This window comes from Molothrus aeneus, chromosome 7 (assembly GCF_037042795.1).
Source record: "Molothrus aeneus isolate 106 chromosome 7, BPBGC_Maene_1.0, whole genome shotgun sequence".
Lineage (NCBI taxonomy): Eukaryota > Metazoa > Chordata > Aves > Passeriformes > Icteridae > Molothrus > Molothrus aeneus.
Genome location: NC_089652.1, coordinates 5,001,594 through 5,014,193, shown reverse-complemented (window position 1 = coordinate 5,014,193; position 12,600 = coordinate 5,001,594).

The window sequence follows — 12,600 nt, the reverse complement described above, 5'->3', positions numbered from 1 at the left end:
TTTTCTTTCCTTCCTTACTTCTGGTCTGTTAGAAGTATCTTTAGAATTCCTCCACTTGGTGTCCTTAGAAGTGATCCCAGAGGTTGTTTGCCCATGCATGGGAACACATTTTATATAATTGCCATAATAAAGGCCCAGTGCTTTATTATCATGCCTGATATACAGCATTTAGCTGAAACTCACACATACAGATCTGTCCATTTCTGTTAAATGTCTCTCAGATATGCAAGTCCCAGTCTATATTAGCTGCTGCATCAAAATTTTTCTCTGTTATTAAATCAAACCACTTAGAGAGCAGCAAGACAAAAGCACAGTTACTACTCTGTCTAACTTTCCTCAGTAGCTGATACTTTCTTGCTCTGCTCTTTAGGATGTAATGTTTACCTCAGAAGACTCAACCATACTTTTAAACATGGGGAAGGCAGATGTATGAATACTGAATTGTGCCTCAGGCTCCTTCTGAAGCAGCAAAATGGCCTGAACTCTTCCTCTTGCCCTCCTCACACACCTTTCACTTGCTGGAGAGAACACCTTACATTGTAAGAGCTGCTGTCAGGTTTTTTCTTGGACAAGGTAAGAATTTGCATCTTCCTGCCATCCTCACTAAAGATAATGCTGATGTTTACAACCCCTGGAAGCCCTTAGATAAATGTACTGTGTCCACACTGCCTGCCTTGAATCCAAAATGTTCTGGCAGCAATCACAGCCTGTTCAACACTATCAGCTCTAGCAGAGACCTGTTGCATGTCTAATTAGCTCTGAATCTCTGTGTATAAATAAATATCTGCATGCCCAAGTCAAAAAGCACTCGACATGAAAGCCCCAGAACATCACCAGGGCTCTGAGGGAATTGTGCCTCATCTCTGCTCAGCCTCACAGTTCCCACCTTGTTCTTGGTACTCAAGACAATGTTTCCAGTGCTCTGGGGTTGGAACATGCTCAGAGTTGAGCTGGTCAGGGTGCAGCTCTGGGGTCTGGCTGCAGGATCCATTTTGGGTCTCTTGCTTTGTGTGTTCCTGCAGTGCTCATGATGCTTCTTTTTTTAAATGTTATTTTTAAAGGCCATTCACTTAAAACAGAAATTGCTAATATTGAAGGTATGTTACAGTTTCTGAAATCAAATGGAATAAAAGTAGAATGGCCAGCAGTGGCAGTGTGACCAGTGCCACCAGTGTGTGTGTTGAGCAAGTTCCCATTTAATGCTTCACTTCACGCTGACAGCTGTGCTTCTGGGGACCCATGTGGCAGAGCAGATTGCTGTGCTTACAGGTTGAGGCCATTCCTGGGGCTCTGGGTGAGTGACTGAGAGCAAGGAGGCATTTATAGAATTCAGGAACATTTTGTCTTTCCTTGCCATGGAATATTCCTATGCTATTAAAATACCCCATAGTTCTTGCAGTGAGTACTGAATGCTTTGATTTCTGCTCTTCTGTGGAGGTGATGTATTCTGGGATCTCTCCTTGCCTCTTCCTCCCAGATTTTGTGACTTTCAGAGAAGGAGTTGGACCAGGACTGTGTGGTGGGTCACAGGTCCAGGCATTCCCATCTGCTGCTGGCCAGAGGAGCAGTGGGAAAAGCTGAGGACATATAGTGAATAAATCAGTAAGGAAGAAAGAAAAGATAGAATTTGCTGGCTCAGTGGGGACCTGGTAAACCCTAATAGTCCCTAAATGGAAAAGAAGATAAAAGGAAGTTCTTAGCTAGTTTACCCTGAGGTTTGCAAAGAAAACTTGTTTAGCTTTTCTCTCAAAAATGCATTTCTTTATTTAAATATTGACCTACCATTTTAAAAGGAGAAGAGATTTAGGAAAAGGATCAATAATCTGAGATGAAGCATTTATTTTGGAATGAATGGAGCATTTATCCAAAATTACATTTTGAGGGGTTTGTCCTTCTTTTTATTGGCTGAAGGATATCTTTACTTGGACTGGAGTTAATTGTTTTGTTTCAGCATTACAAACTGCTGCATCATTTCAGGGTGACACAAACAGGGGGGACTCAAATTAGTGTTTATTAGCTATGGACAGTGATGCTAAGGGAATTAATTCTTGGACTTGGGATTTTTTTATGCTGTTTTACCATGCTTTATGAATTTTGGCTAATCCTTACTTGCTGCCTGCTTGCATTAATCTTCTTTCTTTAAGCATCTCTTTAAATGTGAGTCTGGTAGCATTTTTTTAGTTTGGGGTTTTTTCCCCTTCTGTTTATTTGTTCTTTTTTAATTGTTTCACCTACAGAATGTTGAAGCTCTTCAGATATCACAAGGGGAGAGGAAAATGTGGATCAGGACTGGGCCAGGCTCAGCTGCAGCATTCCTGAAGGTGTAGCTAACAGGAGACATGGACTTTTAAAGAGAAATGATGACCAATAGGTGTATTGCTAGGTCACTTCAGTGCCAAAATTCAGTCTAGGACAATTTTATGCCAACCACTGGTGCCAGAAGCAATCCTTGCTGTGGGCACCTTAGTCCCACAAACTGAGGCACTGTAGTCCAGTGTCTCAGTTTGAAAAGACAGGTGTCTGCTAAGGAAGGCAGGAGCCTCCCTTGAAATGGAAAATGCAAAGCCCCTCTCTCTGAATTATTATAATTTTGAAATTAAGGGGCTCTCAGGCAAAGATATGGGAATAGGAGTAACCGTTCTTTATTAGGAAAACTAAAAATAAAAATGCAGTAACGCAAAACAACAGTAACAGAGTCAGAACAGGAGCTGACCCCCTGTGTGTCAGGGTGGTGGCACAGTCCCATTCCATGGTGGCTCAGCCCTCCTGCAGTGCCAGCTGTGGTTCTGCTGGAGCAGGGATCCTGCACAAGGGGGGAGTTTTCCTCTGAAGCTCCAGGGCTGCTGGAGATGGGCCTGGTCTCCCTCTGGGAATGCAGGGGAGAAGAAAGCTGCTCCTCTGGGAATGCAGGGGAGCAGAAAGCTGCTCCTCTGGGAATGCAGGGGAGAAGAAAGCTGCTCCTCTGGGAATGCAGGGGAGAAGAAAGCTGCTCCTCTGGGAATGCAGTGGGCAAAGACTACTCTGGTGTTCCCAGGGTCAGATTGTATCCAGGCAGGAATGCTTGGCTCCTCCCCTGGGCAGAGCATCTCCCAGTGGGATGATGGAATTTGATCAGCCATGCAGGGACACTCAGTGGCCATGAACAGAAGAGATCTCCTGGAGGGAGGATGGGTTGTGAGAGAGATAAAGAAAACTGCCCCATGAACAGAAGAGAACTGCCCCACCTCTGACAGAGGGTGATAGAACATACAGCCCCAGCCATATCTTGCATTTCCAACCTAAGACATCCAGGTAAACACACTGGGCTGAATAAAAGCAGAATACTGGCCAGGTCTCAGGTTGCAGTACGACCCATCCTTTCAGCAGCCTCCTCCTCAGGAGCTGGAGGAGACTGCTGAGAGGATGGGTCTGTCTGTCCTCAGTGTGGGTCTGGCTGCACAGGCCCCAGTGTGTCCATAGGGAGGGCTGGGCACTGGAAGGAGGTAGCAGGAGATCCCTGCTGCTCTCACGTGTTGCAGGAAGGAAAGCCAGACGGCTGGATGCCATCTCCTACAGTCAGCCTGCTGTTATCCTGATCTAGCATGACAAATTGGTGTTCCCAGGGTGGCAGCAGAGTAATCAGACTGTGACAAATGGTTTACTTAGAGCAATTTGTTTTCATTTTACTGAAAATTTCCGCAGTCTCAACAAAAGGTTCTCTCCTGCCTCCTCACTCCCAACTGCCTCCCTCTAATGTCATTTGCATGGTGTTAAGAGAGGGACCTGTGCCCCAGAGGGCAGTGTGGCAGTTGGGAGACCACATTTCCAGAGATCCTGGGCTTTTTGCAGCTGGAAGCTGTTGCTGGAAGCAATGTGCTCGTTGAGTGTGGAGTTAACCTCCATTAGCTGTAGACCGTGCTGTGCTTTTGCCTCATTTCTCACCTGGGAGCTGAGCTACCTCACACTTTTGGTGGATGGAGCGTGTGGGGTCAGGGATCAGTTCCCTTTGTCTGCAAAGGGTGAGTGTCAGTCTGGCACCTTTCAGTTGTTAAACCTAAGCCAGGTCACTAAACACAGCCCTGTAGCAGTGATGTGGCTGGAAAAGGGGAGCAGTGCCTACCTGAGGTAGTGCCAGCCATAACTGCCCTGTGGATGACAGGACAGCTGTACAGCCCCATCCTGGTCCTGGCATAGCTGGATCCCTCTGCTTCAGCACATTGGCAAAAGTAAAAAAGTACAGATAACAGGGAAAAACTGCCAGAAATTAAACAATGCCAAAACCAGCGGAGGAATTTGAGAATGCTCAGGTCCCTGCCATGGGATGTGAACCTCATGGCCTTTTCCTGCTGAAGTGTCTTCTCAGTGCTGTGGTGTCACTGCGAGGTTAAGCCTGGGATGGTTTGACCTGCTTGGCTTTCATAGAAGAGAGGTGAAAAATAGGTAAACTCTCCATTGCCTCTTCAGGAAATTTTCCCTGTCCTATGGCAGAGAAGGAATTGCCATAGGACTGACCCAGGAGGCTGCTCAACGTGGGCTCCTCCTGTTCTGCTTGCTCCTGCTGCTCTCATTTATAACAATTACCTGTTTCTTTTAAGCACAATTCTTGCAGTTTCAGCAAGTAATGCTTTCCATGGGCTGCAGGAAAGGGAGACCAACACCTTGTGTAAAATAAAAATACAGTGGCATGAGGGGACTGGAGCTGGGAGCTCTGTGCCATGGGGAAGGGGACATAAGAGCGGGGAAGAGTCAGGCTGGTGGCAGGGTGCCCCGGTGCCATGGCCTTTTCACAGGGGTTGTTGAGATGAATATTCTCCAAAATCATGCCCCAAGATGGGCTTGGTGCTGTCCAGCTCTTTCTTCAGTTCTGGCTTCTTTCCTTCTTGGTCTTTTTCAAAAGTGCATCACTGCCCAGGGCAAAGCACATGGGGCTCTGCAGGTGTGACATGTGCCACTGCAGTTCTTTCAGTCCTCCCCAAAGCCAGGAAAAATTATTGGAGGCCTTCTGGGGTGCAAACGTTGTTTCTGGACATGTGGTGAGTCTGGAGCAGTAGAGAAGTGATGGAGTCAAGGCTTTTCTCCATCATGCTGCCTTGTTCCTGTTGTGTACCTGCAAGCAGCTCTGTAAGGGTACAAAGTACAGTACCCTCAGTACATTACCCTCAGTACAGGCTCATGGGATGAAAATCTCAGGCCTGTCTCATATGGGAGTTAGATGTGACAGTCCCAAGACTCCTTTGGCTCCCAGGTCTGCCTGCAGCCTCAAGGACTTGATTTGCCAAGCTCTGTTGCATCAGTGCTGCTGCTTCCTGTGTCCTTGTGCTCCTACACAAATACTCCATGGTGTGATGCAATTTACTGCTGTGTTCCCCCCTCCAGGCACCAGAGACATCCATCATGGGCTGGGGGGCAGCCAGGACAGCTCTCCTCCTGCACTTTGTCACAGTGGCAGCTGGGGCTGAAAAGAGAGCACTGCCACTTAGAGAGCCTGGCAGTGGAACAGCTTCCCTTAAATGAAATTCCCACTCTCTTGGCAACTTGGCTCTGCAGAAGCCCCTGGAAATAGCAGAGTGGTGTGTAACTAAGTGGTGCCCACTGGAACATGTCCCTGGCCTTGGCTGGAATGAGCTTTCTGCTGTGTGCTCCTACAGCAAAATGACTTAAGCAAGAGTATTATCACAACATGGTTTTCATAATGTATTAGCAAACATAATAAAGCAATGGAAAATTACTTGCACTAATCAGACATCCATAAATAGATTCAAGTCATAGGTTTGACTCTCCATTGAAGTGAATAATTTATCAGCTGATTAAATCTGATCATTTTGTACAACGTGCCAGTAGTTTTCCAGTGCATGTTTTTAGTGCCCATATATCTCCATTAGATTGACAGATTTGGCTGGTTCAGAATGGTAGTGGTCAGGGAAATGCCATGTGTAAGCAAATAAAGCTGGATTTATAGCATCTGGGCCCCATTCTCAGCCCTCTAACACAAAAATGGGGTGCTGTTACATATTTAAATAAAAGCTGCTTTGCATCTCACAGAGGCATTTAAGTTACTCACTGGTCTCTTCTGCTGGTTGGATATGGGACATTTCCACAGATAACAGAACAAAGTCTATATTTGGGTGCAGAATCCTACATGGCTGCAAAAGTTCCAAAAAGATTCAATTAAAAAATTACAATTGTGCTTAAAATGAATACTAGACATCTGGGGATGTCTTAGATAAAGTCTCCAGGGAAGTGCAGCATCACTGAAGGCCAAGAACCCCTGCTCAGACTGCAGTGGGCCACTGCAGAGCCAGCAAAAGGAGGTGGCTTCCACACAGCTCCAGGAGGAGCAGCTCACATTTGTGCAGAAGAGACAAGTCTAAAAGGGTGATGAAGAAGCTGAACTGCTTTTTCCTCTGCAAACAGTTGAGGTGTGCAGAAATCCAAATACAGATGCTCTCTGGATTTTTTTGGCTGTTTCTTTTGCTCAGAGGGAATGTGGCCTGTCAAGCCAGGGAGCTCTCAGTGCTTAGTGTGATAGCCCATTTCTGCTCTCCTTTGAGAGCTCACCAGTGAAAATTGTGCTGGCTTCTCTAGGAGGAAAGGGAGGAACTTGGCATTGAAAAATTTGCATGGTTGCTTAGCTGTAATTGAAAAGAATTAAAATGAAAAGCAGCAGCAGTTGGTATGGGAGCATTTGTAGGGCTAGCTGTATGTGAAGAAAGGATAGGAACTGTTGCCTTTTCCCTTCAGATTTGTAGTTTAAATGCCCCTCTGATCCCCCAGAGGTGATCAGTTCAGTTCCTGACTAAAGAAGAAAGAAAACTGAGAGCAAAAGCACAGATTTTCTGTAATGGTTCAATACTTCAGGCAGATAGAGATGTGAGTATAGAATAAGTATAAAAAATTAGTACATCTACCAGCATATGAAGCTAAGCATATGAAATATACACCTTTAACAAGAATAGAGTTAGTGCTGGTGCTGTTAGCTTGTACTGGAAACATGTCCTGTGTCTGTCTCAGAGTGGTGGCAGATTAGAGCCCATTTTAACAGATTTAATTGATCCATCCATTTAATAGAGACTAAAAGGCATTTTTTCTCTATTATATTGTTGCAAGACTTCATCCCTGCTGAGACTGACACAGAACACTCACACCTGGAGAGTACCTAAGAAGACACAGTGTTTTTTTAAAGGAGAGGGTATCTACATACACCAGAAACACAATTACATTTTTTAACTAATTTACAGTGTTGCTTGTTATTTAAAAAAATTGAAGCAGTTTCTCCTTCTGTCACTCTTCAGTCCAGACTGGGCTAAGCATGGTGTGAGTGAGGGATGTGGCCAAATAGGAAGAACAGCCAAAGTTTTGGATTTGGCAGAGCTTTCTGCTGCTCACCTTTCTTGAGTAGAGCCCCTTGCCTTCAGCAGGACTGGCTTTTGTCCAAGCTGCTGTATAATTAGCACCACTGGCAGCATTAGCCTGCTCAGCCAAAAGCAGTTTTGTGGCTCTAGGCTGGCAGGCTGGGATATGCAGGATTGTTGTTCAGAGGCTGGAGCTGTGTTTTGCCACTTGCCAGTCTTCTCACAAGAAGAATTAGCTCAGTTCTTGGATCAGGTCTTCTGGGAATGGACAGAAATGTTGCTCCACCACAGTTTCTCTTCTGGCTTCTTTGGCTTTCTGCATCATTAAATCAGCCATGAAGATGCTCCCTGGGTTTTGTTACTTATGCAGCATTGCAATTTGTCTTTCCTATTTGAAGGGTCAGATGTTTGGCAAAGCTGCTGAAAAAAGCCCCCAAAAACAACTGTTCATCAATCAGTGAAGAACTAGTTAGTGATAAGGAGCTGATGTTCAGGTATGTGGCCCAGCATGGCCCAATATTTTTTGCTGTGTTCTTTTCTCTTTCAAGCCTGAACATGACCATGGATTTGCATGTGCCCCTTCTCTTACTGAATGAAACAGTGGGATCAGGATCTTCTTAATCAATGTTTCCTTGTCATCATTTTGAAAACTAAGTTTTGGTAGTGCCACAGCTCTTCCTGACACCTTTTTACACAGCAGCATTTGTAACTGGGAAGGAGGATAGCGATGGGAGGGATAATACTAGCTTTTACTTTTCTACATCATCCCACCCAAAGAAGATATTCCTTTTGAAACCAACTCAAAGAAAATACTGCTACAGCTGTGGAGCACAAATCCTGAGCCATTTAGCAAGGCCAAAATATCAGATTCTCAGCACTGAGGCAGAGAAAGGTCCAACTCAGCTTCCCTCCCCCAGGCTCTCTGAGGGCTGTAGAAAGATGGACCAAGGAAGGGGGATATGGAAAAATGTATCTTATCCCAATTACACCCCAGTTACCAGTGACTGCAGCACTGCACTGATGTGTTTGTGCTAAGGACAAAAAGCAAACCTCCATTCTCAGAGGGCAGCATTGCTTTTCCCCAGTGCTCACCCACAGCAGGGCTCTGGCACATCCCTGATGCAGGAAGGGCTGGGAGGGTAAACTGCTGTTTATCTTCATTCATGGCCTGAGGCTTAAAATGAGTTCCTCAGCCTTGAGTATTTGTCCAGCACATAATCTACAGCTTGGTGCCTCCAGTGAGCTGCTCGTGCCCCACTGGCTCTAGCACAGCTCTGGCATCTTTGAACATTGCTCTGAGCTCCTGGCTGCAGGAAGCAGCACTGGGGAATCCCACCAGAGGCTGATTTCCAAGAACTAAACAATATATTATTGGAGAGCTCTGGAGGTAACCCTGGTCAAGCCTGTCAGTTTGCTGTTTGTGCCTTTACCCACTGAGAGGTTTGAGTGTTTTCAGCAGGGAGAAGCAGTGGCTGGATGGGAAGTCAGGTACTAAAGATTCATGAACAAACTAACCAGCAAATCCAGAGGAATATAAGTAGTGCTGGAAAATCCAGACAGATATTTACCTTCAATCCCCCCAGAGTGGGGAGGACCTACTGTGTGAAATTTTATCTGAAAGAAAAACCTTTCATTTTTACTATGTATTGCAAGAAAACTGAAAGCAGACTGCAGTGGGTCTGAAATGGGAAGCATGGCCCAGTCAGTATTGCATTTTCCTTCTGGATGCAACAAGATGACCTTCATAGCTCACTTGAGGCTCTGTCCCTTTAGAATTATGGGCCATTCCCTTGTTAGTGGTAATAAGCTGCATTATATTCCTCTTCACACTGATGGTTCTTTCCTGCATAATGCCAGGGAACTTAAAATAAAGAAGGAAAGAATAAAGGTCAGTGAGTTTCAAAATGTGCTTTACTGAAAGGGATATAAAAGGGAAAGGGCTTGTATCACTTCTGTGGTGACATATGTTATATTAACAAGCCATTATGGTTAAGCACTGTTTGTAAGTGCTGTGCACACACAGTTTGGGATGGTATTATGGTGTCCATGTGGGTCCCAGATGTTCAGAATTTAGGATGGAGTGGGACAAAAATCAGGGGGAGGCACAGAGGGGGTGTCTCCTGAAACTATTGAGCTTCACCATCATCTGGATCAGTGGCAGGTCCCATTATCTGAAGCCCTCCCAGATTTTTTGGCTCAACTTTTGGATAACCCAACCTGAATAACAGGGACCAGCACAGTGCATCACTGTAAGCCCAAAGCCCTTGAAGTTGATGCTGTGCCTTTAAATACCCATCAGAAACCCCCTTATCTTCCCTCTGTACTTCTGACCTCCCAACAAACCTATAATTAGCCCAGATCTTTCACATCCTGGCTAGATTGGAAATTTGGAAGCACTTAATGTAGAAGGTCAGTCACCTTGGCTGGGCTGAAGTTGCAGTTAGAGGACATTTGCCTGCATATCCATGAATATTAAATTAGAAATGCAAACACTGTGGGGATGGATGCTGGGATAGGACCCTGCATTCCATGTGACATCAGCCCTGAGGGATTTCTCCTCCTTGGGGGCATTTCCTTCTAAACCTCCTAAGGCAGGGTTTGCACATTAGGACATGACTCCAGCTCCAGATTAACTAGAAACCCAGGTTATCAGCCTCCCATATGATTTGAGCCAAAGACCAGGTCAAAGTCACATAATTCTTGCATGGTGGTCCAGCATCTCATCCCCCACAGTTTTGGTGGTAGTGCCAAAGCCTGTGTTCCCAGTAGCCTTGTCTTGGGAAGCTAGTTTTTATAGGAGACAAGATGAGGTTTTGATTTGGGGTCAGGACCAGGGCATCAAGAATATTCTTGAAAAAAGGAAATACAGGAAACATCCTGTCTGCAATCTTGTTGGCATTGGGGTGATATAAAAAAATTACCATGAATACAAGAACACCTTCTGAATATAGAAAGGGAGAGCCTCTGTGTCTGGTTTTGCTGCATCTTCCTGGATGGCTCCTAATTGATGTTTGTGGGCTGCAGGATGGCAATTCCAAAGCCTTACATCCAGTCTGGGAAGTGATGAAAGGAGTGCTGTAGAAATTGAAAAAGACTTGTGAATCATTATATGATTTCCTGTCTCTCCCTGCAGATTGTGAGTGTAATGCAGTTTTCTATGACACTGGACAATAAGTGCATAACACATTTTTATTTATCTGTTTCAGATATTTCTCTTGTGTCTCTTCTTCCAGATGTTTCTCTTCTGTTTTAGATTTTTGATATTTATCTCTTTCAGATATTTATTATTTCAGGTATTTGTTTTTATTAATCTCTCAGACCATCATTGGCTATGACAGAAGTAAAAGAAGGAACACACAGAGCAAATTCTTCAACCATTAAGTTAGGAAAGCTCAGATTCTTTCATTTCTGGATCTCTTAGGTGCAGTTAATATATAATGGGAGAAAAAAAGTTCCTTGTAATAATTACACAGTTTGAACTGAAGCTTAGTGTACCAGTAAGGATTCTTTCAATAATGTGCAAAGCATCGTGTCCTATATTTAAAAAAAAGTGCCTTTAAACATTTATTTTTACTGAGTGTGTTTAATACTAAAAATTATTATAGCACACAGCTCTTCACCTTAATTGTGTGGCAAATGTCATGTTGTAAAAGCAATTCCCTCTCTTGCCATTAGAATGGCATTGTCATGCTGCCAAGAAGCCCTGCAAAATGCTTAGGAGAGAACTTCCTCTGTAGCACAGTTTGTGAGCATTTTGTAAACCTTTCATCCCTCAGAGATGAGTGGGTATTTTTTATTCCTACCTCTTTGCACCTGGAGAACAGAAGTACAAAAAAGGCCCAGCTCCCCTATGGTGCTTGGGTGAATAATTCCCTCTGAGTTATAAGTTCATCCCACCAGACTTTCAGGAAATGACTGACAGGAGGCTTGTGCTGGAAGTTTAGTTATCCTTAAAAATCAGTTCTCAACCAGACCACTTTTTTCTGATTTCCCTTCCAGTTCTCTAGAGCCCTAAAGGTGGCTTGCACACCAAGTGCAGCACTGGGTCTCCAGCAATGCATGGCCAGATTTCCAAAAGCCATCAGTGCAAGTATTTGAACCTGCCACCACTTGGTTGCAGTGTTTGGTTTCATTTTTACTGGGCCAAAATGGTCCTTTCCATTGACTCCTTTTATTCCCTTCTAAAAACACCTGACCAGGAGGAGAAGTCAAGGAGGGTAAATATCTCTCTGTTCTTGGTAGCTGTGGCCAGCCAAGCCTTGTGCTGACAGCCTGGCAAATGATCCTCTGCCAGGATCCATGACCAAGGTGAGGGGTTTTGGCAGTGCTGTTGTCAGACTCAGCACCCATGGGGGAACTGGGACCCTTGGGAATGCCAGGAGTGGGCCCTCTGCTTGGGGGAGAAGCAGGACTTGTGTATGAATTCAGGAATTGTCACAGACATATTTTATGAAAAATCCTTTTGCCAGGATCTTTCTCCTGAGAAGCTGAGAGGCCTCAGAAATGAAATGTGAACAATAATTATCTGTTGCTCTGGAATGCAACAGCTGCATCTTTGATTGGTCCATGTGAGTTGTTTCTACTTAATGACCAATCACAGGTCCAGCTGTGTCAGGACTCTTGGTCAGTCACAAGATTTTATCATTCCATTCTTTTCCTTGCTAGCCTTCTAATGAAATCCTTTCTCTTTCTTTAGTTTGGTTTTAATATATAATTTTCTTTTAATATAATATATATCATAAAATAATAAATCAGCCTTCTGAAACGTGGAGTCAAGATTCTCATCTCTTCCCTCGTCCTGGGACCCCTGTGACCACCACCACAAGGAATGATTAAAATTCAGAGTGAGGTGACCAGGACATCTGTTCACAGCCAGGAGAAGCCCATGCATTGCACCTTTGTCAGCAGTTCTGAATTGGTCAGGCAGCCACCTGGGCCTGCCTGCTCAAACACAGAAATTGCACAGTTCCATCTTCAGCATCCTCCTTCTCACCTGGTGCACCTTTTCCCTTTCCCCAGCCCCATCCTCCCCTGTTTGCATATTTCTGTCTCCAAAGAAATCACTAAGGGAGAGAGACCTTTCTTTTCAGCATTGTGCTGACCCCCTTTCTCCTCCCCTCGAGCTCTGAAATTAATTAAATGATGTCACGCTTGATTTTAACTGATTTGGAAGCAATTCATCACCCTTTTGCTTGTTCTATTAGTCCAAGCGATCAGCACATTAATTCATTTGTGAGACTAAGCTCAAGGGTAATTACAGTGAGGAAGC